This window comes from Urocitellus parryii, chromosome 3 (genome assembly GCF_045843805.1).
Source record: "Urocitellus parryii isolate mUroPar1 chromosome 3, mUroPar1.hap1, whole genome shotgun sequence".
Lineage (NCBI taxonomy): Eukaryota > Metazoa > Chordata > Mammalia > Rodentia > Sciuridae > Urocitellus > Urocitellus parryii.
In genome coordinates this window covers 124,351,478-124,366,043 of record NC_135533.1, presented here as the reverse complement: position 1 = coordinate 124,366,043, position 14,566 = coordinate 124,351,478, and the positions used below count along the sequence as shown (strand labels likewise).

Sequence of the window (14,566 nt, the reverse complement as noted above, 5' to 3'; positions counted from 1 at the left end):
CTAGTGCCTGGTGCCCAGGATGCCCTCCATGATCATGACCAGCTATTCAAGGTCATGGTAAATATGCTTGTTTGCTGCTACATCCAGTGTGCCTCTGAGCCTCTCTAGAGAAAGCACAGGAGACCTACCTGTGTACTTAACATTCCCCCAGTAGACAGTTGGAGGAGAAGTGACCAGAAAGGGACTAGACCCTCTGAGATTCTGAGCAGCCATGATATTTCCATCCAGATCCTCTGTCACTTGTCCCAAAGCCTCCTGCCTCAGGTGGGACTGCGTCCTGCCACATGCAATAGGAAGCTGGGCAAGCTAGGGCGGGTGCTGGCTTGGTTGTTTTCTTGCTCTGGGAGGAAGCTACTCACAGTGTCCTTTCTGCCCCAGCGTCCTTGATGTGCAGCTTTCCTCCTCATGACCAGCAGGGGGCGATGCACCAGCACAGGAGAGCACTCCAGGCACAGAAGTGGGTGCACAGGGGCCAGGCAGCCTCAGCATCTGCCCAGACACTTGGATCTCTTTGGAAATCAGATTTTCACTCTCCTCCACAAAGAGCACAACCCTCAACAGAGGAGCACTTGTCTCCTTCCCAGAAGAGACTGTGCCAAGCCCTGCATCCAGCCATGCTGGGGGTTTCCTGCAGAGTTCTAGACAGGGGACATGAAGGAGTGGACTTGCCATGGCTGTGAGGACCACTCCAGGCCTCCAGGTTGTGGGCAAGTCAGTGCTACAGCACGGTCATCCCCAGGCTTGGAGATAGGAGAGCAGCTCCGCAGGATTGTTTGGGGAAGATGTGTGCGTTGGTCAGTGGTGTGTTGCTATAATGGAATACCTGAGACAATGAACCACAAAGAGAAAGGTTCTGGGGCTCCTCCAGTTTGAGACTGAATGGCCCTACACTTTGGGCCTCTAGAGGCCATGGCAGGATCATGTGGTAGACAAGGAAAACTCACCCCATGACCAGAAAGCAGAAAAAGAGGGTGGATTGCGGTCCCACAGTTCTCTTTGGGCACAGTGACCTAAGGACCTGCTTTAATATGGCACCACCTCTTAAACTGTCTTTTACATCTGCCAATAGCCCCCTTTGGGGCCACACCTGGGATGCCTGGATCTAGGGAGAGATTCAACACCACCCTATAGAGCCATGGGGCAGCATGCTAGTCATCCAGCAAAACCAAGGTGACATTACCTGTGGCTAGTGTCCTCCTCAACCTGCTTGAAGCCCATCCCTGGCCTCAACCTGCCTGAGTCCCACCCTCCCTCTGCAAATGCCACCCTCACATCCACAAGCATTGCCCCCCCCCTTCACTCTTCAACTTGCAGTTTGGGGGCCCCTGTCCTCACCACCAGACTCCAAGTTGGGCAGGAGAAGAAGGTGCAGCCAATCAAACGATTCCTTCCCCCGGGCCACAGGCATGGCCCCAGAGCAGCCAGGCCTGCTGATCTTTTTGTGGTGGGCCATCACCAAAGGACCCAGTAGACTTCAGCTACAGCTGATGGAAACAGACCCCATCTCCCAGCCTGGAAGCATGGTGTCCCCATTTGACTACCCCCCAGGGAGCCTGGAAATGAAGCCCAGTGGAGGAAATCAGAGCTGAGACAGGAGAGAATCCTGCCAGGCCCAGAGGTGCCCTGTGCCCTGGGCAACCCCTCTCTGATGTGTTTCCATTCCATTGCTACCCACCTCACCTGGAGATCTACCTGTACTTGAGAAACGTCAGACCAGGTGGAGAGGAGTGTGATACCGAGGTTTCAGGGTTGGGGGAGAGAAGAATCTGAAACCCTGGCAGTTGGGTATGAGTGTTTTCACAGGCTGTTTCTTTTTATAAGACCAAACCATCCCAGTGGCTGAGACATTGAGATGAGAATCCAAAGGACAGGATTTCTCCTGAGGCACCATCTGTGTGCTTCATTTCCTCGGACTGTCTGGTTGAAAAGGCTCCAGAAATGTCGGTGAGAAATGTTTGAAGAACCTCCATGTCCAGCGGCTGCAACAGGGAGCTCCCCGGTTGCAGGAGAGCTGGGGCTGCTTCCCAGGGCTGCCACTCGGCCAGCAGTCCTAAGGCATCAAAGGAGGTGAGCGTTTTATGTGTTTGGAAAGGGGCAGAGGGCCCGCCTGCCGACAGGCGAGTGGAGCCCTGAGAAACGCTCCAGGATGTACATCTTGAAGGGACTCGGGGCAGCCTCTGAACTTCTCTGCGGATGGTCACACAGCTGTGTGGTCCTGCGCAGGTCCTGGCCGAGTGGGAATAAGACACTGATGGACGGTGGGAACTGGAGGGTCATTTTGTGCCTGTGGTGGAGAGAGCCCACTCGCACGGCTCTGGGGTTGAGTAGTAGCGACTATCACCTGCTCTGCATGTACTTGCTGACTAGCCCGTGGTATGGTCAGTAGTCCTGATAGGCCAGGCTGACCTTAATGGTGCGGCTGGGTCTGTGGGTGAGTCATCCGAGGGATGTCACCTGACCTGGTGATACTCCTCATGGAGAGCTACTATCTGTTTCTCCTGCTAATAACTGATTCAGGGAAGAGGTAGGGACATCTGGATTCCTGGGGCCCCTCGTCATGAGGTTCATTTACAGCCTGTCCCTACTGTGCATCTTGAGCTCTCCGTGCCCCAGGGTTCTCTCCTTAGGAGCAGCTGCCCTTCATCTTCCTGCTGGGGCATCACCATAGAGGCTCCCATACCTCCCCGTCTCCTGGATAGTCTGGGCTGAAGGGTGGGAGGCAGGTCCTGCTGTGGAAGACTGCGAGAGCCATGGCAGCTCTGCGTCTTCAGATGGTCTTGCATAGGCTGATTTGGGGGGTGGATGAGTAGCTCGAGCCTGGTGGTAGACTCGGGAACATTTCTTTGCCTTGTTTGTTTTGCACACTGATGTTTATGCCAACACATTTCTGTGCAAATATATTCTCAGTTAAACACCACCCTCTCCATTCCTGACGGGGGGGGGGGGCTTGCTCGCCTTCTCAAATAATTTTCGGGTGCTATGAAGCTTTTAAGAGCCACTTGCCAAAGTCTAACTCACATGCAGAGGAGTATGCACATCTGAAGAGCCAACTATATCCGTAAAGGGGACACCCGTGTCACCAGAGCCCAGGGTCAGAAAGAGCTGAATTCAAGTGACATGGTCATCAGTGCCGTGGAAACTCTGCATGTTAGCCCTCTGTGGAGGGAACTGGGGGCGGGATCTGCTAGTAGTGGACATGGGACAGGGAGCCACTCACTTCCAGGATGACTGCCTCCAGCTACCAACAAAAACCGTGGTGTTGGGCTGGGGATGTGGCTCAAGAGGTAGCACACTCGCCTGGCATGCGTGTGGCCCAGGTTCGATCCTCAGCACCACATACCAACAAAGATGTTGTGTCTGCTGAAAACTAAAAAATAAATATTAAAAAATTCTCTCTCTCTCTAAAAAAAAAAAAACACAAAACCTGTGGTGTTGCTTAAGAGGAAAATAACCATCCTCCTTGGTTTCCAGAGTGCACTGGATGTTAATACCAAGCAACTGTCTTCTTTCCCCTCTGGGCCCCATCATGCCCAGGCCTCTGTCTTCATGGATTAGGGCACCCGAGAGGGAAAAAGTAGAGGGCCAAGTCTGTGCTACCGGGGAATTGGGAATGGTCACTGTGATGCTGAACAGTGGCCCTGAGACTGGCCACCTGCCAGAATCCAAGACCTAGACAATGAGCCGGGGGCTGTGCCCCTCCTCCTCCCGGCACGTTTCCATCGTACCTTCTTCTCTGTTGTCATTTACTGTGCCTTTGAGATCTGAGATTCTTTCTCCTTGATGAAATCCTAAGAGAAACCACCCTAAAAACTTTGCTGTCTGACCAAACGGTGAGCAGGACAGGCGGCTTGCACCCTGGTCACCACCTTTGTCCCTAGGCCCTGCCAAGCAAGTGCCCAGCTTGGCCAAGAGAGAGGACTTTCTGCTGGCTTTTTAAAAATAGAAGCAAACACCATGGCTTCCTGCCTTCTGGCCCTGCGTCTTCCTCCGGGGCCAGTGTGGTCCCCGCTCTTTCCTGGCAGGGCTCCTCACTCCCCCACCCCCGCCCCCTGTGTCTTGTGAATTCGGGTTGCCTGCTGTCCAGAAGGCGCTTTGCACATTTTCTGCATGGCCTGAGTCAGTTGGAAGTTCATACCAAGCTCTGGCTTCTGTCCAGCTCCCATTAGATAGACGGGAGCCTGGTGAACCACAGTTCCCACCGATGGCCGGGTGGGAATAAGACACAGTCATCTCACTTTCCCCGCGGAGGTCTTCCCTGGGCAGGACCAGAGCAGCCTGGCAAGCACTCAGATGCTGGGAGGAAGCACCTTGCCCGGGCACCCCACGTTCACGGGCATCCCTCGCCTGGCACCTGGCCCCGGCACGTGCTGTCAGGGATCTGAGCTCACTGCTAGTTCTTTCCCAAACTGTAGAAGGCCTGCGACTTGACGCTCTGCCCCCACTGACCCATCTGTGTCCACTCTGCATTCCAATAGTTCCGTGGTGCGCTTCACCTGGCCAATTGTGGCTCATTTCGGAGCCCTGCTGGAGACCCTCCCCCTCCACACACCGACAGCCCGAGAGCGGCTGCAGCATGCCTCATGAGCATGGCGTGGTTTGCAGACTGGCGTTTGGCACAGGGGCTTCTGCCCACAAGTGGACGAGGACAGGAAGTGCCAGGAGTCAGCCTCAATGCGCACCTGGTCCCAGCCCTGCCGGGGGGGGGGGGGGGGGGTCCAACAGCCTCTGCACATGAACTCGACGCCTGTATGGTCCCTTCCAGAAGCCAGACACTTATTAAACCCGGCATTCTGGTGGTTGAGCAAGAAGTCAGCCGAAGTGGCCTTAGGGAACAGTCCGCAGACCACACGCTCCCCACACCCATTGTGGTTGGAGGGTTCCACGGGCCTCACTGAAGCTGTCATGGCCACGGTGTGTCACAGGAAGGATGAGGATTACATCGTCCAGGGAAAAAGCTCCAAAGGCAGAGTTCAAGAAACCCACGGGCCCCCTCCTCCTGCCAAGTCTGGGGTGATGCTTCTTCCCGGGCCAGGTGTGGGCCACCCGAGTTGCCTGGATCACTACCGCCCAGGGAGGGATGGAGCCTTGGTGTCCAGAGACATCCCCGGGCTCTATCACCCAGGCACAGCCGACTACTGGAGGCTGCAGTCAGCCGCCAGCACCTCGGGAGGGCGAGCTGACAGCTGGGACCCAAGGCCCACCCTGAATCACGTGGCCCTGCCTGGTCTGACTTGTTCGCTTGCCAGGGTGAAGTAGCACAGCCTGGAGATCATCTCCTAGGAGCAGGGAGGCTGGTCCTCTGAACTTTGGGTCACCACCCAGGTACTTTGGTTTCTGCCAGGTCTACACATACAGGATGCTGGGTGGAGCCCGGCCTGGCCCAAGGCCCCTCAGGCCTCCATGTTGGCCACGGGACCCTCCCGATCCCCATCCACTGAACCCTTATTAATCAGTGTCATTGTTGTTAAAGGAGAAATTTGGTTGAAAACTGGCAACGATGTGGAAAATAGACAAAGGAAGTCCTCCTGGTGACCTGCCCACCTGCATCTCCCATCACTGGGAGAGACCCTTGTGGTGGCTTCTGGGCTGCCTTTGGTCTTCCTCCATACCAACCTGAGCAGAGGGAACGGCCTGCCCCGGCTTACCTCCTACCCATGCCCTGTGTGTCCGTCTGGCTCCTTTTTCTGCCGACAGCTCCCCATGCCTTTTCTGTCTGGGTCCCTCCAGTCCCCTCAGCCTCTTCACTGTCACTTAATATTCCACCCCATGGAGCTGCCAGAGTTCACTTAACCCGTCAACGAGGCGTGGGTGTTTTCCAAACAACAACCACGTAAAATAGCCACAAACACATTTTACCTCTCACTCTAAGAGCCCTGAACATGCCCTGGTGCCGGCATCATGGGAGCTGCAGAGTGAAGGATGTGCAGTAAGGGAGCGAGCAGAGCAGGGATCTCCTGGAGTTTCCTCTACAGGTTGGCACCGGCTGCACCCATCACCCTGAGAGTCTGTCCTGGGCCATCAGGGGGCACTGTCCCATGCCGTGGGGAGTGGGGAGTGGTAAAACTTTTGGATTTTTCTTTGCCTCTTTAAAAAAAAAAATAGAAAAATTATTGATTTCTGCTCCTTTCATACATCTTACTGTTGAGCAAACAGTCTCACACACACATATGTGAAATGACCTGCTATCACACAAGCCACTTAAAGTCAGAACATCATCAATGAAGCGGATCAGCACACCCGAGTTCTCAGTTAATGGGATCTTGCTCCCTGATTTTACATAAACTTCTGAAAATTAGACATATCTCCAAAAAAAAGTGTTAAAGGGGGTTGTAAAAAAAATGGTCATTTTCTTCAAATATCACAATTTTAGAAGAACAGTATATTTCCGAAATGAAAAACTAAGAAAACGACACTTAACATGGTTGGTACAACAGGTCAGCAGGAAAAAGTACGACTGTGATAAACTTGTCTCCGATACCAAGAAATTCTAGTCCAAGCTTTAATATATGTCCTATGTTTTCACTTGATTCTTCTTCTATTTTTATTCTTTTCCACGTTTCATAGAAGAGGACTTGGTACAGCCTTTAAAACTTCACTCACAGGAGCAAATCCAGAATCCCCTGATTTCTTCTCAAAAGGCACTCTAACCCATCAGGTAGCCCCGCAGTTTCATTCTCGGGAATACTCTGGCCGTGACAAAGCTCAGTAGGACACAGACGAACCCTATAAATAGAAGAAGAAATCTACTGAGATTTGGAAGATTTGGTGCACTGGATCGGTCCAGGATTATGAAACCTAACCCCCCCCCCATTGTAAACAGGAAGCCGGGTGCAAGTCCTTCCATGATATATTGTCCTACTCTGTAGGCCAGGAAAGCCACTGGCCTCCGATGCCCATGTTCATCAGTCATAGAGCCGACATTGGAGCCAACAATAACGTCATGAATGATTCCTCCAGTGATGAGGAAACAAGACACCACCCCCCCGCGAGCACACACGTCATGGCCGACCGCATGTGCACAGGGGCGGCGGCTTCAGCTTTAGGATGGGACACTCCAGCACTAAGAATGGGACCCAAAATATACAAAGCCTCTGTATTGGTGGCCTGCCTCCATTTTTCAAATGTCAGAAGCCAAGAATTTGTGTTTGTCTTTGCTCTGGGTCTGAGATCATGTGACAAACACGTACATTGAAACCCAGCAGTAGTGCACCGGGACACGGCCAAGTCCCTGTCACTGTGGAGCTGACCCTGCTGGGAGACGCAAAGTGGACGATGTGTGGTGGGCAGGGAGAGGGAAGTGCCAAGGATGCCTACTGCAGAGGAGGGGACACAGAGGACAGAGGGGAGCAGGCTGATGCAGGTCCCAGGGAGAGCCCTCCTGGAAGGTGGCATTTACACAGAGACCCACGTCAAGAGGGAAGGGAGTCATGTGATCAAGGGAGAGACAGCTCTGGGCAGAGGGAGCATCAAGTGGAAAGTACTAAAGGGGCCAGGGGCCAGGGGAGAGGCTCAGTGACCTCTGCTCCCTGCTCCCAAGCACAGAGAAGGAAGGGTCAGTGCCCATAGTAAATCACACTGACTGACATGAAGATCGCATCTCCTCCTGCCAAAGGAGGAAGCCGTGCCTCTCAGTCCCTTTACTGAGTCAGAAAGAGAATGAGACCCAGGAGAAGCTCTGTGCGGAGCGGCCTCCCGCCCCCTGGAGGAGAATCTTGGCTGCAGGGCTCAGCACCTTGGAGGGTTCTGCTTAGTTAATATGCAGCCAGTTCCGCCAGCCGCAAGCTCTTGCAGGAGCCACCATGACATCTCCAATTATCATGGAAATTTTGTTCCTGAAGAGGAAGGGAGAAGTGATCAGAAGAGGTGACAGGTATGAAAATGAGATGTGGGCCCTGGAGAGATTTCTTTTCACCAAAGAGTCTTGGAGGGACCATACAGACATTTCCTTCACGGAACAAATACCTTCAAAATGTCCGGCCTCCCTTGGGTGCAGTGCACACCTCCGTGATGACCAGTGGCAGGTGGTCTGGGGTGCACACCAGAGGCAAGGGAGGAGAGGCCTCTTCCATGGGGAAACAGCCCCCGACCAAGCCCACCCCGGAACATGGTTTTGCTCCTGGGGGGTCTGTTAGCTTCCCGATTTTCCAGGCTGAGCCACCTACCAAGTCCCACAGCCAGAGGTGCCATGGGTCTCCTAGCACCTAGAGCAACCTTGCCCCTTCCTGTGAGGACAGCAGCCTGGGATCCACTGATGCAGGACCGTCCACACTTAGGGCACTCCCGAAACCAGGCCCCGGAGAAGTTGACCAGAGTGTTGTAACTGGGCAGCGCTCCGGGAAGGGGAGCAGCTCTCAGATGGGCCTGCACTGTGTTCCAACACCTCACCCAGGCCCCCCACTCCTCCCAGCACTGACGGGCAGCCTCTAGTCCTCCTGCCACTGTCAGAGAAGGACACTGAGTCCAGGGAGTCCATCACCCAGGCCAGCGTCCACACTTCCCTACACTCATTCCATTGATTCTTTAATTTGGATGTTCTTACACCTGGACAGAGGTTGGGGTGGGAGGAGCCATGCCATCTGTTCAATGTGCAGGACTTCCCCAGGTCTGACTTGACCCCCGGGACAAAGTGACCACCCAAGGAGCAAATGGGCATGTTGGCATCATTTATAAGGAAGAGCCTTGTGGTCCATGAGAAGTGGCAATAATGGAACCCCAGTGCTGAGTTCTGTCTGCGCCCTTACTCTAAGGACCAGGCAGTTACAACCACCTGTCCCTTGTGCCTCTGTCTCTCATTCGACAGATTCTCATTGAGTTCTAGTAGGCTGTGGAGATGTGAACACAGCAGAAAAGATTCCCTGCTCCCTGGTAGTGTAGGAACCCAGACCATAAAACATGGAAACAGAAGGCAGGCGGTTGGCCGTGGACTCTGAGTACAACACAAGATTACAACTGGCTAAGGCAGAACAGCTCGGCAGAACGAGGCACCCACGTAGCAAAGTGGTGGAAGTCGTACCTCGGAGACGCCTCGATCCCTCACAGGTGAGATGAAACTGAAAATGAGATGGTCCAAGGGGTGGATGGAAGGATGGACAGGTGGCAAGGCCAGGGGGCAGCAAGTGTGGGCTGACCACAGGTTCTGGGTGTTGGTCCATGGTGCTGACTGACAATTCTTCCAACTTCTCTGTATGTTGGGACATTTTGCCATGAAGTTTGGGGACGGCCATTCAGAGGCCCTGCAGAGCCGTTGATGAGATCGTCATGCTCCACTCCCGCAGCCTGTCCTTCCTCTGATGAAGGCAGTTATGGAAATGAGGGGCTTAGACGGGCAGGATGGAGCTGTGCTTCTGGGGGCTGAGTTATGTACGTAAAGCTTGCTACCGGCCAAGAACACCTCGGACAGGTGCAGGAGGAGCGGGTCAGCCACCCACGAGCTTAGCCTCAAAGACCCCAACAACCTGTCAACCAGAGACCCCGGGATTACGGTGCGTGGAAAGTCCCTGCAAGGAACGTTGACCTTCGGATGCCAGAGTCCTCACCCTCAGGGAAAGCCTGGTTAAACTGCAGCCTTGTCCCTTTTATTAGAAAGGACATCTTACAAGACACACACAGAGTTGCACAGAAGTCTGCGGCCCGGCCCTGCCCTCCTTGGCCCTCTGTGGATAAAGCTTGTATTTGCTGGGCCAGTGACTTATTTGTGCAGAAAATGAAATGATGTGCTGATGGTGAATGAGATGGACAGGGAAGGCACCTGGCGTGTGCTCCAGGAGTCTTTCAGGTTTGTCCAGAGCTGTTTTGAAGTCAATTCTGGGTCTCAGGATGGCAGCTTGGACAGAAGCCAGGGCACTGAGGTGCAGCTGCCCTGTGCCTCGGATGCTGGGCCTGTGGCTTAGGGAGAGAGGGCTGCAATCACAGGAAGTGTCCCTGCATGGACAGGTCGGGGCTGCTGGCCACCCATGCTGAAAGCCCACCTCCTGTCTTCACCGGATTTTAAAAGGAACGATGGTTACACTTTATTTGTGTAAAAATCACCTGAAGAGACCTTTCGTACATTTTTGGAAATGTTACTTATAAAAGTGACATTTCCTTTTATCTTCAGTTTGGATATCAATTGCTTCCCTCACCCCTTTGAAGGAACCACTGCGTTTGGAAGACAACTGGGGCACTTCCAGCTTAGCTGCCTATGAGCTGCACAAGCCCACGGGAGGTGGCCTCTCTTCCTGCCCCGTGGACCCAAGCATCCTGCCTATGAATGGTACCTCCCTCCCTTGTCCTGAGTGAGGGCTAGATGTATGTCTGGGGACCCTCAGAAAGTGCTTGGCAGTAGAAAGCAGAGGATTGTGTTGTGCGTGTTACATGGGAAGCGCCACATTTGTCAGTGTTTCTGTGCAGGGGGTTAAACAGGTTCAGCGGGTCCCACCACCTGTAGTACTGGACCTAGTGTCCTGGAGACTTCCACACAGGGACCTCTTCCACCTCCTCTCCTTTATTATCTGTTCCCCGTTGACACTGGGACTGGATCGTCTTGTCCAAACCAGGTCTCCCTCGGGGCAAAGCATGGCCTCGGGGCAGGGACTCCAGGGCAGCAAGCCTGATGGGGCTGTCCTGAGCCCATGACATCTAGTCTCCCGAGGTTTATCCTCACCTCTGCACCCTGAGAGCACTCTGGTGCTCCATGCTCTGCATCTCTCTGCACTGACTGGCAGGGGGCAGCTGGCCGAGCCGAGGGGCAGGGCACCTTCACATTTCACATGCAGAAGGTGTGCCTGGGCCCCCCCCCCGCACCTGCTCCTCTTCTGTGCTCTCAGCAATACAGATGCCATCCCAGAAGCCACTGCCCAAGAGCTCAGAGCCCTCATTCAACACTGCACATGTCCCTTCTGGGTGCTGTTGTCCCTACACCAGAGACTAGACATCCAATGATATTGTCCTCTTTCTTCCTTCGACCATACACAGATTTTGCACTTTAACTAGGCACGAGATCACCTAGACTGAAGATTTCATCTCGCTTTTAATAATACGAATACAGAGTATATGTGCCTGTTTTCAGGTCACATCCTTAAAAAGTATGCATTTATGTATGCCTTGCTCTTCCACTGGCTGGGATGTAGACATGAGGACAGGTGTGAAGCAGCCACCTTAGACCCAGAGGGGAAAGATGTGTGTTTCATGGGGCTCTCAACCTCAGCACCGTGGACATTGTGAAGTGAGATGATTCTTTGCGGGATGGGGGAAATTTGTGTATCATAAGATGTTGAGCAGAACCTCTCGCCTTTCCCAGTAGATGCTAGAGCATTCCACCCCAGGTGTGATCATCAAAACTGACTCCAGACTTTGCCTGGTATTCCCGAAAGACCAAACTCTTGTGTACCCAGGTTGGAGAGATCCCTGCAGAGTGTCTCTCTCTACTCCAAATGTCTGAATTTCTGGGTCGCAGCAGCATGGACTCCTGAACCCTAACTCACCTGTGTATTCATTTCCTCAGGTTACAGGGGTCCATCCAGATGCTGAGTATTACAGATAGTGTACCCTTGACCTGGAGAGACCACCCAGGTCGCAGAGGGGAACCTGCATTTTTATTGAAAATCCACAGCCTGAATCTCTGAAAAAGGCAGAAGTTATAACAATGCCCAGGGGTGGAACCTGGCACTTAGATATTTTCTTCTTCTGTGATATTTTAAAAACATTTAAAACCCTTGTAAAATTTAAAAATAATGACATTTTGTTTTAAAAATCCATAGGGGTGGCTTCGTGTGCTTAGCAGAGGGGATGCGCGGCTAGTGCGTGAGGAGCCCTCGGTGATGAGCTCCGGGGACTCGGTCTCCTGTCCTCACGGGCAGCTGGCTACCTGCAGCCTCAGGCAAGGATCCCTGGGCAGAGCTGAGCGGGCCCTGTGCAGACCGTGGACACTGTTTTAGACCCAAACTCAGGACGGGGTGACCTGGCTTGTGGCCAGAGAGGAGGACAGGAGCTGTGAACTCCACACTCTCTCAAGGACAGGTGTCACTCCCTGGAGCCATTGTTTCTGTCCTCTTAACTTCCCACAACAAGGAGCCCACACAGCCATCAGGAGACTGCTCCGCGCCCAGGATTCCCCTACAGCAGTTAAGGAGCCCCAAGGTTCTGCTTCCCGAGAGCCCTCCTCAGCTAGATATGCTCCAATGCAGCCTCCTCCTGGACAGGAAGACTCTACAGATCACTAGTCCCACGTGTTAGTCACTTTGCATTACTGTGACCAGAGCACGTGGCAGAAACAACTTAAAGAAGAGAAAGTTTATAGCCTTGATCCAGTCAAGGTTCCGGAGGTCCAGTGCATGGTAAGCCACATCCATTGCTCTGAGCCTAAGGTGAGGCAGAGCAGCAAGGCGGGGGGATGTGGGGGAGAAGGACTGCTCATGACCGCCAAGAAGCAGAGGGGGAGGAAGGGGTCACAGAGAAGATGACCCGTCCAGGGCAGCCCCAGTAGCCCCCACCTCCAGCCACCCTTACCTGTCCACAGTCACCATCCAGGATGGACAGGTTAGGTCCTAGCTCTCACTGTCATTTCCCCCCTGTAGGTTCCTGCCTTCACCCAAGAGCTTTGGGGGACACCTCATAGCCAGAGCCTAACACTCTCACTGGGCACAGCGGCCCCTCTATCCCCCGCAAACCTCATTTTCTGCCGTCTCTGGCTGACATTTCTTGATGGTGTTGCTTTATTTTCGCTTCCTGTTGGATCTCAGAGCCAGACTTCCTGTTGGATCATAGACTTGAGGTGTCTGTGCTCCGTCTCCAGCCAGCTTCCTCCCGGGGGAGCGACTGGGGTTTGCCACGTTTGCATGGCGAGGCTCATTTCTAAAGTCCCTGGCAGACAGGTTAGCGCCTGCCGTGTCGGAAGTGCACCTCTGTCCTCTGCTAAGCACTTCGAGCGGGTTTGATGCATCTTGAGGCTGTCAGAAATGACGACTGAAATGGGGTCGAAGGCGAACTGAGCCAGACCTGGAGGTGGGAAGGTTCTGTCGTTATTGCTGCCATTGACCATTGACGTTGAAGTGTCACTGGCATTAGAAAAGACACTCGTGGTTTCCAGCCATAGAGTCCCCACCCAGATTGTTGAAGATGATCCAGCAGGTCCACCTCCAGGCACCAACACAGGAAAATGGAAAGGAGGGACCAAGAGGGGAATAGATTCTCAGCAGCACCATGCACAGTAGCCAGAAGGTGGGATGGCCGAGCGTCCCCCAGTGGATGAGCAGTGAGCACAGCATGGAGCACAGTTCTGACGCATGGAACAACATGGGGGGGGTGGCCTTGAGAACATCACACTAAGTGAAATAACCCTGTCCCCAAAGGACAAATACTGTGTTTCCACTTAGGGGTCCCCAGAGCCGTCAGATCCATGGAGGCAGAGGACAGAGTGTCAGTGCACAGGGTCTGGAGGGAGGGCAGGGGCTTACTGTTTAAGGGGCACAGAGCTCTGGTTTTGCAAGGTGAAAAGCTGAGCCGTGGGTGCCTGCCTAGTACACGTCATGCCTGGGTCTATGCCCAGCACCCCAGGGAAAAAAAAAAAAGAAAAACAGTTCAGATGCTGAATTTAAATTTCACCTTGCTTTGCCTCAAATTACCACTTCATTTTAAAAAGGATACTGGTCCACTCTCCAAACTGCAAAGTCTGGGAGCAGAGCTGGTTCCAAGCAGAGCTGGATCTGGGGTTCACGAAGTACCATCAGGAATCTGCCTCTCTCTCCATCCTGCAGGAACTTCCCACAAGATAGACCAGGGCCCCCCTCCTCCTTGAGCAGCTCTTGCCCAACAACCCTTGAAAGGGACATTCTTTTCATTTTCCATGTCAGAAAAAAAAATCTCTAAAGAACTCTAAGAGGCCAAGCCAGGGTCATGGTGCCTAAATGCACCAATTGCCCCCATGGTGGGTACAAGCCCTAGCATGGAACAAGCTGAAATTGGTCCCTGGAAGACAGGGCCTCTGAAGGAAAGGGACTGTTTCACAGTCCAAGTCTACCGAAGCCTTGATCCAGGAGGGACTTTGTGAAAGGCGGGTGCTGAGCACTGTTTCAGTCCCCGTGTGGCTGTAGAGTGCAGGCAGGCGGTGTCTCAATACCCACAGCAAGGACACAGGTGCTGCTGGGCCCTGAGTGTCAGCCACCAGAATTGTCCCACATGTTCTCCGGCCGGCTCCAGCCCTACGTAGCTCACCTATGACTGGCATTTACGGCTCTGGATATTAGTTCTCTCTTTTGTTGTTCACCTTTTCTTCAGCCAAGAATATAATCGCCACCTTAAGAGCGAGCTGTCCCTGAATTCTGAAATTGGCAGCTCATGGTGAGAGTGCAGGGGAACTTCCTCTCCAGGCAGGGTTCAGGGGTGGTTTTCCTTCTTTCTTACCAAAAGCACAGGTAGGAGCAACAGGTCTCCCCATAGGTAGAGCATCAGCCCCATAGTTGTGTGGGCTGATGTGGTCGATGCCAGCTGTGTCCCCAACCAGCCAAGAAACACCATCATGACACCCAGGCAGCTTCCCTATCCTGAGTGTCCCCAGAGTTCTGGGGGTGTAAGAATGCCCTTCCTCGAG

General features: G+C 53.5%; 1 protein-coding gene and 1 pseudogene across 1 annotated transcript in view; one reads left to right on the top strand and one right to left on the bottom strand.

Annotated features, from left to right (window-relative positions):
• Tmem132c (transmembrane protein 132C) overlaps positions 1 to 14,566 on the top strand; it is a 190,287-nt gene that overhangs the window by 75,940 nt on the left and 99,781 nt on the right. The gene's annotated exons all lie outside the window — the stretch shown is intronic.
• Positions 6,644 to 13,018, bottom strand: LOC113196254 (oligosaccharyltransferase complex subunit OSTC pseudogene; annotated as a pseudogene).